Source organism: Lissotriton vulgaris, unplaced genomic scaffold (genome assembly GCF_964263255.1).
Source record: "Lissotriton vulgaris unplaced genomic scaffold, aLisVul1.2 SCAFFOLD_753, whole genome shotgun sequence".
NCBI classification, from domain to species: Eukaryota; Metazoa; Chordata; class Amphibia; order Caudata; family Salamandridae; genus Lissotriton; species Lissotriton vulgaris.
The window spans coordinates 550,130-561,839 of record NW_028248913.1 but is presented as its reverse complement, the minus strand read 5'-3'; positions in this window follow the sequence as shown (position 1 = coordinate 561,839).

Below are 11,710 nucleotides of genomic sequence, written 5' to 3'. Positions count from 1 at the left end.
TAGAACTATTGGTGAATGAGTGGATGTGTATATTGATGGTGGAATTACTGAATTGGTTGTAACTGGTATGGATATCTCTTTTTTTTGGAACATTTTAGTTTCTTTTTTTGAATATGTTTTTCAAGGGTTACATTACACTGAAAGGAGATCTGTTACTCTGTCACAAGGATGGTGTTATCAGTGATGTCATGAGTGATGTCACTGACCATGTCATTAGTGATGTAATATGTGATGTCATCAGCAGTGCATTACACGCGCAAGTTATAGTGAGTCCAACTAACTTGCGCGTGTAATGCACTGCTGAGGACATCACATATTACATCACTCATGACATGGTCAGTGACATCACTCATGACATCACTGATGACACCATCCAGTGAATGTGTCTTTCTGAAAAATAAATATGTTTTATATATGTATATGTAAAGGTCGATGGAAGAATACATGTTTAAATAAGTGTCTTAATGGATGTTTTAAAAAAAAAATTGATTGGTTAACTGGCTTATTAAGTGTATCCTAGTGAATACATATATTAGCGAGTATTGTTTAAATATTTAAATGTTTGTATCAGTGTTTCATTTTGTATATAATTGGCTGCATGGGTTGGTGACTGACTCACTGTTTGTATGAGTTTAGAAGACAGCATATGTGCAGGACTGTATTGGTGGATGAGTGTGTATATGTGTGTGTTAGTGAGTGAATGACTCTCACACTAGTATCTTTATCATTAACTACATTTGTTGTAATCTAGTATATGTGAGTATTGATGTATATAAGTGAGTATATGTGAGAGTGAGAGATTGAAAGAGTTCTTGTTTAAATAAGTATGTGTTTCTATAAGTGATTGTTTAAGAGAGTAAGTATGTGTAAGTTTCCTTAGAAGTAAGGTGGTAGTGTGTGTATAGCTGTGTGTGCATTTAAATGGATATTCAATAGTTTATTTGCATGTGTGAGTATGTGTGTGAGTAACTTTTTCATGACTGTCGGTGTGTAACAGGTTGTATAGATGTATCACTACATATGATGAGTGAGAATATGTGTGAGTGACTATATAGAACTATTGGTGAATGAGTGGATGTGTATATTGATGGTGGAATTACTGAATTGGTTGTAACTGGTATGGATATCTCTTTTTTTTGGAACATTTTAGTTTCTTTTTTTGAATATGTTTTTCAAGGGTTACATTACACTGAAAGGAGATCTGTTACTCTGTCACAAGGATGGTGTTATCAGTGATGTCATGAGTGATGTCACTGACCATGTCATGAGTGATGTAATATGTGATGTCATCAGCAGTGCATTACACGCGCAAGTTATAGTGAGTCCAACTAACTATAACGTGGGAATTTCAATGTTTTTATGACGGTAAAATTTGCAGCTAACTATACCTGGTGTGAAACCTATGGTTTTTTCAGTGAATTTAGTAGGTTTTTTAAATGCTAATTCCTAACTATAACTGGTGTGAAACCTATGGTTTTTTCAGTGAATTTCATAGGTTTTTTAAATGCTAATTCCTAACTATAACTGGTGTGAAACCTTTTTTTTTTCAGTGAATTTTATAGGTTTTTTAATAGCAAATGTCTATGGCTGAGAATGGTATTTTTTTCTAAAAATGAATCCTATATTGTATATTAATCTAATATTTTTTTGAAAAATTATATTCATTTTTTTTTTATCTTTCACCCTGGAGCGCTCCCAGTGCACGTACCGGTGAGCGCACCGGTAAGCGCAATTTCTTGGTGCACCCCGGTGCGCGTACCGGAGCGCGTCCCGTTAGCGCACCAAAAAAAAAAGAAAAAAAAAGGAATGTGAGCATGAGAAAAGGGGATAGAGAATGGTGTAAAGAGAAAGAGAGCTGGAGGGAGGAACACAGAGGGACTGCGTAATAGATAGTAAAACAAAGGTATAAGAGGAAGTAACTGAGAAAAGGAAAATGAATAAGGAAGCAAAAGAAGAGAAGAAAGAGGAAGAAGACTAAAGCAGAGGTTCTGGGAGAATATGAATGGGTGATGAAAGTAAAAGGAAGGAGAGTAAAGGATGGGGAATAACGGGTAGTGACAGAACAAGAGAAAAGGAACAGCAGTGACGGAGGGAAAGAAAATAGCAGTGAGTTTAAGTAAAGAGGAGTGAAAGAGGGTGGATAAAAGTAAATAAGGGTAAGACATGGGGAGTGATAGAGAGAAAGAACAGAGAGAGTAAAGGAAGGAGTGACAGAAAGATACTAAGTGAATCAGAAAAAAAGGTAAGTGAGGGAGTGTGGATGAGCAGGGACACTGAAAGAAGTTGAATGTGGTAGGAAAGTAAGGAAAAGAGAAGTAAACATGGAGGATAAGAATAAGTGAGGGAAGCACAGTAAGGAAACATGGGTGAGGTAGGGTGCGAGAAAAGTAGTGAGGTTAAAGCATAGGGTGATGACAAACTACTTTTTTTAAATCACACTTACCATATAATTATTGAAATCTTCAGTGCATGTTAAATCTACACTTTCTATCTGTGAAAGACAAAAGAAAAAAAAGTTATAATTAGTAAAAAATATATTTTAAAATAGTAGAAACAGGTCAAGAGGAAAAAAATTTAAAAAAGTGTACTAAGAAATAAAGCAAAAGTGAAGGATCCAGAAACAGAAATAAAGTAATGTAGAAAGACAAAAAAGAGGAAAAAAGAAATAGAAGGAGAACTAATTAGTGAATATAAGTAAGATACTAAAAGAATGTGAGATACCAAAACGAAATCAGGAAAGAGAAGCAAGTAAAAGGAAAATGAGGGAAAGGGAAAGGAGTCTAAATGATGATCCATTAATTAGAAACAGGAATGGAAGATGACTGAGAGAGAGTGAAGGGGAGTCACAGAGTGAAGGGATGAAAAGAATGAGGTTAATATAGAACGATAGAGGAAAAAGGAGTGAGAAAGTAAGTACACAGAAAGACAAAGGGAAAGACTAAGTGAACTGCAGTACAATGAGTGAAGATTGGAAAAAGAGTAAAAGAGCAAAAGAAGGTACTAAAGGCAAAAAGAACTAAAGTAGTGGTACTGAGAGAATGTGAGAAAGCTGAAAAGTGGTGCAAGGGAGAGAGGAAATGCAGACAGTTGAAATTGGATTGAGGAGTTGTGAACGAAGTGGAGTAAAGGAACAGCGATCAAACAAAGTGAAAAAAAGAAAGCATAAGTGAGTAAAGAGAGCTGAATAAGGGTGCAAAAAGGAATGTGAGTGTGAGACAATGGGAATACAATATAAATTACACAATGCAAACTATAGAATGACTTATTTATTATGTTACATTGTTTATTTTTGCTGTTCTGAGAATATATTGAATTTCACTTAAAACAGTGAGTTCAAACTCTTCATCATATAACAGCGGGAAAAAAAACACAATCTAAAAGATTGTGTTTAAAAAAAACATCTAAATTTACAATTCATATATGTACACTAATCTTTGATTCACTTACTTTTCCTCGAGGCCAAATAGTTGATAGTGAAGGTCCTTTTGGTAGAAAAAAGTCTGCTGCTCTCTAAAACTTCCATTTCATCGACTTCCTATGAAAAAATATCTAAGAACATGTGAAATAATTCTCAACTTTTTTATTTTCCTCCTTGTGTTATGTTCTGATTTATTACTCATACCTTGACCTTTCCTTACGGCCAAATAGTGTCAGATATATGAGTATATTTTGAATTTTCTCCAATTAAACTCTGAAATTACCGCTTACCCGAAGTTTTCAAAGAAAAGCTCATATGACATTTTCCCAAAGTTTAAAAATTCATATTCTCTTTTTTGATCACTCATGTTCATTATTTCCAATAAAACTGATATCACTTACTAAGAGATCTGCTTACAGTACCTGTATGAAATTAATAATTTTAAACATTAGATTAACTAACTAACTAACTTTTATTAACAACTCCTGTCTTCAAAGGCCAATTACATTTACTACAACGTTGGTTTTAAAAACACTAGGTAAGAATCATAAGGCAAACGTTGTTTATAAGTCAAATGAGTATCATTGCAGTAACTCCAACCTTTTTCACATTTTAAATAGCATGTATAATGTCCTGATGTTGTCGAAGGACCATCATGATAAATAATAGCTACAGTTGAAAAGGTTCTTCCTGAAATTGATAACTGAGAAGCCACAACATTTTTGATACAAGTTGACAATTTAGTTCCATCAGGTCTACATCATTGGAAAACTAAAATGATATACTGACCATAACTTTGTATAAATAGTGTGGACAGCATTGAACACTTACATTGGGTACACACCATAATATGATCTGCTGCTTTAACTAGATTATTAAATGACACTGATTTACAGTCTGGTAAAGTCAAATATATAAATCTTTCAGTGTCTATTCTAGTTGTACTTGATGAACTACAGTTGTGGCAGTCATGCTGCCATTGACAAGAAAGGCTAAAAAGATTTTCTACATCTACACCTTCATCTTCCAAAACACCAAACATATACATTATAAATTCCTGACAATCCTGCTGAATGTTCTGTGAAAATTTATCTTGACCAGAACACATGTCTAAAATATTTCGAATTTCTGTTACACTTTCTATTTTTGCTCTATCACTGCTACATTTCTCAAACACAGAATTCAATAACCCACACAATCTTTGATCCCGATTTTCAACAATCTGTTCTTGTAAAGTTTGAAGAAAAAAAACAACATTAACCACTACATTAGCATAGCAGTTGACACCAGAACTGTTTTCAAACTGAAATCCAACAACATCTTCAACTGAATCCTTTTTATTTCTGCTTACAATTACAGTTTCATCTACTTTTTGTCTTTTTGCTACTACCTCACTGCAATTATTCTCATTTCTTCTTTTTCGGCCTACCACACGTTTTTCAAACAGAGGATATTGAGGCAAATGTGGAGCATACTCTCTTCTTAACCTATTGTATTCTTTAACACAATCTAGATCTGCACAAATCTTTGTCTCATCACAGTCAATCAAGTACAATCCTGATAACGTTCTCACTCATGATAATGCCACATATGTCATACCCTCTTTAAACACAGATCCTCCAATGTTCACCAAAGCACAATCTACACTTAAACCTTGAGATTTATGAATTGTCACCGCATATGCCAAACAAACAGGAAACTGTTTTCGGCAAACATATAAGTCTTTCACAAGCAAAAATCTAGCAGAACAACGACTGATTTGTTGTACTTGCTCAGTGCTATCAAATTAAATTTTTAAAAATTCAATTCCATCTCTATTTCTATTTCTATTTAGGCCCAAATGTAAATACCATTGATTTGCCGCCAAAATCGTTTTTGGAATAACATTTTACAAACACAGCGCAGGTCCTATGTACAAGCATTCAATTTCACTACTGAAACCTCACTGTTTCCCAAAATACAAATCCGCTATCTTGCAAATGTTGATATCAAGCATTATCAAAAAGCAAAACACAAACCAACAGCAAAGAAACTCAAGGCCTTATTTATGAAGGCCTTGCGCCGCCAGTGCGTCACTTTCTTCCCATGTTAAAATTGACATACCGGTGCCACAATACAATCATAAATAAGAGCCAAATGTAAATACCATTGATTTGCACCAAAAATCGTTTTTTGAATACCATTTAAAAACACAGCGCAGAACCTATGTACAAGCACTCAATTTCACTTTTGAAACCTCACTGTTTCTCAAAATACAAATCCTCTATCTTGCAAATGTTGATATCAAGCATTATCAAAAAGCAAAACACAAACCAAGAGCAAAGAAACTCAAGGCCTTATTTATGAAGGCCTTGCACCACCAGTGCGTCACTTTTTCCCATGTATAAAATAATGCACCGACAGCACAAGGCAATCATAAATAAGGACCAAATGTAAATACAATTGATTTGCCCCCAAAATCGTTTTTTGAATACCATTTTAGAAACACAGAGCAGATCCTATGTAAAAGCATTCAATTTCACTACTCAACCCCATTGATTTTCCCTAAAATCGTTTTTTAATTAACATTTTAGGAACAGAGCACAGATCCTATGTACAAGCATTCCATTTGACTACTCAACCCCATTGTTTTACCCTCAAATCGTTTTTTAATTAACATTTTATTAACAGAGCACAGGTTCTTTGTACAAGTTTTAATTTTCACTACTCAAACCCATTGCATTTTCAAAAAGCATCACACAAACCAAAAGCAAAGAAAAGCAATGTGCTTCTTAATCTGCACTCTCTATCTATATCAAATGAATCATAACTCACCTTTACAAATGCTTTGAGAGATTGAGAACAGTGTCAGATACACACACCAATATTTATTTAGCAGAGCAAAAGGTATGTTCTCCAGGCACTGCAACCATTAATGGCACTGAAAACTTCTAATTCTATCCACATATGCCTCTTTTCAACCAATCAAAACTCTTCCCTCACTATTTTCAAACCAACACCCTTCCCCCTCTCAGACCTTTCTGTTACCATAGCAACTCCCTCCTAACTGAACTCTCGGGTTCAAAAGTGTATTTTACTATGTTGCAAATTAAGTCAGCAAGGATGTTTGACCTCTCAATACACCAGCTTATCCAGGGCATTATTGCTTTTAGTGACTTTTTCTTAACCATTCAAATTGCTTCTTACACACAACACAACCATGCACCCTAACTTTCTGTTTTCAACTAACTGAATCCACCAATCATTCCTTGTGATTCAACAGCAGGGAAACTCCACAATTATTTTTTGTAAACTCCTACTGTTCCAACTGCCATTTCATTCCCACACTTCATCTGACTGCACCAGAACATGCTCTCATCATGTATTCTGTATGGATTATTGGACATAGCTACATCCACTGGGCTCAAAGGTATGCAGCAAGCAGAAAATATCACAACCTTGATTTATCAAATGTGGAAATCAAGTGGATTGGCCAGAGAGGATTGAGATGTCACCAATTGATACCATTGGTGAAAACCTTTTTGCATCTGCCAAACCCTGACCTCTTAATAGTGCACTGTGGTGGAAATGACTTGGGCACTATGACTGGGGTTGGTCTGGAAATGCTTTTAAAGGACACCTTTGATCAATTGATGACACTTTTTTCCACAAACTGCCTTGGTATATTCCAATATATGCCAAAGACAGAAATGGAACTGGTCCAACCAATTTTGTCCACAATTTGAGAAAGCACGGAAACATGTGAATAAATCTGTTTCTGATTACATGAGAGACTGTGGAATGGGTTCAATATACAACAACTTGCGTTACAACATGCAAGACATCTACAGAGGAGATGGTGTGCACTTCTCAGATGAGGGGAATAGAATATTCCTCCTGAATTTAAGACTGTGCATTGGAACCTACTTGTAGGTACTTAAATCAGCCATGGAACCCAAAAGCTCTTTTCAGAGCTACCCTACCGCTGATCACTCATATTGATTATCTTTTTCTAACTTTTTTCACTATTTTTCACCAAAGTACGCTCCCGGGTACGCTCCCCGGTTCGCGTACCGGGCGCTCCCCCCGCGAAAATTTAAAAATAATTTTTTTTAACCTATATAGGCCTCCTAAGACCCCCTCAGGAAATGTAGGGGGTCAGGGGGTATCTACCATGCCCCCTTATACCCATTCCCAACATTGTTTTTCCGCCATTTTCTGTCTCAAATCTACTGAAACACAAAATGGCGGACTCCCGTAACGTGCTGGTGCGCGTACCGGGGCGCGCACCGGTAAGCGCTCACAAAAAAAGGTGGGAAAGTAATTTACAGAAAAACCACTGGATACACTTTCATCAAATATAGAATAGGCCCTACTACATAGCAGTCCCTACCATTTACCCAAATTTGATGGAATTCCATTGAGACATTTATGCTGTAGGCCTGTCTAAATATCCTGAGGTTAATTACATGACAAAAACACATATGAAGTGTTAGAATTGACAACCAATTAAAATGTTACTTTCATTTTCTACTATTATTTCATGACATTTGATTGGTTATGTACCTGAATATATATAAAGAAACAGAGAGAAACACAGCCATTTTGACTACTACTTCCTGAAGTACATTTCAAGAGCATTTTCACTGACAACTTAAACTTCTTTTTGAAAGGTAAGATATTATTTTGAAAACTGAAGTATGTTGTGCACTTTAAGTTAATTTGGAAAAAAAATTCTGATAGTTATATACTATCCCTCTGTAATAGTTATAGAATGAGATAGACTTCTCTGTTATAGTTATGGATGGAGTTAGGCTTATCTTGTATAATTATGAATTTACTTAGGCTTTATCACATACACTTTTTTAGATTTCTACTTCCAGTCTGATACCATACACTGCCCTAAGATAAAATTACTGTTAAAAAATCCAAAGTACCTGTCTAAACTTAAACCCAACAGTGCCCTATCTCTACTGATATATTTTTTTTCAAATGCAAATTACAGCACAAAAATGGAAGGCGAGCAAAAAATTTCCTTCGAAATTGTTCTGGAGAGCAACAATGAAAAAGTTATTGAACCCAATGATAACTCAGAATTCATGGATGAATCACGGGACTATGAACTACTTCAATGTGTACAATCAGTAGATTTCCTGATTCAAAATGAGGACATTTCCGACAATCAAATATTAGAAGTTCTGTTAAATTTTGATAAAGAATCTGAAAAATAAATTTATATTTAATAATTCAAAAATTGTTTGACATTATTCATTTTTATATGTATTTCTTAAACTAGTGCCAAATTGATTATAATGTAAAGTCAGACTTATAGTTTACTGTGCAACTTTTCTGTATTACATAGTAAGTTTGCTCATAGTTACTTCTTTTCTCCCACTAGATTATCTCCAATGTGTATTTTACATCTCTTTATCATCTCCTGCCTCCATGTTGTTTCTGCTTTCCTGACAGACTATGGTATGAATTCCATATACCACAATAACTTCTGTAACAACATGCAAGATATCTACAAAGGAGATGGTGTATATTAAATTTTAGACTCTGCATTGGTACCTACATGTTGGTACTTAAATAAAAAAAATAAAACAAAAATAAAAAAGAACAAATAATAAACATACAATTTTTGAAAAGTCTGTCATTCTTTTTTCCCCATGGTACGCTCCCCGGTCCGCTCCCCGGTGCGCGTACCGGGCGCTCCTCCCGCAAAAATATTTTTGACCCCGCGGGGCCCTTTTATAGCCCCCACATCAAACCTAGGGGATCAGGGGTGGTCAACTCTGCCCCCTTATGGTCTTTTCCCCCTTTGTTTTTGCCACCTCTTGTGTCTTGATCCTACCGAGACACAAGATGGCGGCCGCTCCGGACTGTTTAGAATGTTTACAGACACCCGCGAGCCAATCAGCTTTCCGCGCGCAAGTCGCGTGTCGGCCCGGTGCGCGTACCGGTGCGCGTACCGGGTCGCGCTTACAGTATATATATTTTTTTGAACCTAAATTACTCAAAATCCACTGGAGCACTTAAGACATAGCAAAGGCACATCGGGCTACCAGTCCCTACAATTTTGCCAAGTTTGGTGGAAATCCATTCAGCCGTTCGGGCTAAAAGTGAGGTCGACCGCCCTATGGAAATTAACATGGGGAAAACACGTTTTGGGACACCCTTTTTTCTCAGCCCCCGCTTGACGAATCCCCCCCAAACTTTCAGGGAAGGACCGGAGCGCAGCAAGACCATTTTTAGGAAATTTTCAGGCAGATTCGTCAACCAACGCAAAAGTTATTCCAATTAGAATGTCCCAGAGTGTTCTAAAGAACAACTAGAGCACTAACAGTCTTACTTATGACAAAAGTATTGCACACCAGAAGCCATCTTGATTGGAATGAAGTGGTAAGTCTGAAAACATTTAATTTAAAAAGGAACAAAATGAGGGGGTTCATGTTGCCATAGAAGGTATGATTAGTGCTTCAGAAAGAAAAATTAGGGCACATTTTGAGTGACTTCTCAAATCCTCTTCTATTTCCTTAAAAAAATTCTGACATGCAGTCTCCCAAGATGGCCAACAGAGACAAAAGAGCACAAATGTAGCCCAAATATCACCCAGATGTAGCCCAAGTATAGCCCAATTACAGAATGTCCCAGAGTGTTCTAAAGAACAACTAGAGCGCTAACAGTCTTATTTATGACAAAAGTATTGCACACCAGAAGCCATCTTGATTGGAATGAAGTGGTAAGTCTGAAAACATTTAATTTAAAAAGGAACAAAATGAGGGGGTTCATTTTGCCATAGAAAGTATGATTAGTGCTGCAGAAAGAAAAATTAGGGCATATTTTGAGTGACTTCTCAAATCCTCTTCTATTTCATTAAAAAAATTCTGACATGCAGTCCCCCATGATGGCCACCAGAGACAAAAGAGCCCAAATGTAGCCAAATATCACCCAGGTGTAGCCCAAGTATGGCCCAATGACAGAATGTCCCAGAGTGTTCTAAAGAACAACTAAAGCGCTAACAGTCCTACTTATTACAAAGGTATGGCACACCTGAAGCCATCTTGATTGGAATAAAGTGGTAACTCTTAAAACATTTAATTTAAAAAGGAACAAAATGAGGGGGTATATTTTGCCATTAAATATGCCTTGCACAGGATGCTGATTGGCTGTGAAGTGGTTGTCAGCATTCAAAACCAGGAAGTAATGGCAGCCATTTTGTGCCTCTGTAGAAGTGAGGATCTAGAAATTAGTGGAACAAGTGTTTAAAACGTATAAAGGGGCAGGTAAGAAATATTTTGACCCTCTTGGCCTGCTTAGGGGGTCCCACAAGGACCGCTAGGGCCTAAAAAAGATTTTTTTTTAATAAATGGAGAAATGTACGCTGTGTGCATGGATCTGCCATAAAAAAAGTAAAAACAAAGCGCGGGCTCCTGTGCTTGTTTAAAAATTAGCTAAGTGGGAAGGAGAAATCACGGGGTCTAAAATATTGCATTTGAAGCGGGGGCCGAGAAAAAAGGGGGGTCCCAAAACGGGTTTTCCCTATCCAATTTTTCATAGGAACCGTTCATCACGGCTACAGCACGAATGGCTGAACGGAATTACAACAAATTTGGAAAAGTGGTAGTCCTTGGTTCAGACTTGTGCCTTTTGCTTAAATGGTGTAAATCTGTTCAGTAGTTCCTGACAAAATTATAATTAAAAATACATATATATCTATGACCTCAGTGGATCCAGGCATCTTGCGCGCACTCTAAGCGCACCGTCCCTATCACACGCTAATGGACTGTCAAGTGGTTGTCAACATTGGAAACCAGGAAGTGTTGGCAGCCATTTTGTGCCTTGGTAGAAGCGAGGATCTAGAAAATAGTGGGACAAGTGTTCAACACGTATAAAGGGGGCATGTAAGAAATATTTTGATCATCTAGACCTGCTTAGGGGGTCCCACAAGGACCCGTAGGGTCCCAAAAAAAATGTTGTTTTTTTGGGGAAAAAACGATGAAATGTGTGTTGGGTCCATGGGTCCGCCGTAATAAAAATAAAAAGAAATCAAGGGCTCCTGTGCTTGTTTACAAATTAGCTACCTGGGAGGGCAAAATCCTGGTGTCTAAAATATTACATTTGATGGGGGTCCAGAAGGGCCCTGTAGCCCGGGGACCACCATTCCTCGGTGCTACAAAATACATGGGTGAAGGAGCTCAAAGGTTCGTCTAAGCCCCGAGGATTACCACCCTCTGGGGCTTTTTATATTTTGAGAGGGGGGCCGCGTGGTCTCCATTCTGGAGCAGTCAAAAGCCTTGGGGAACACCACCC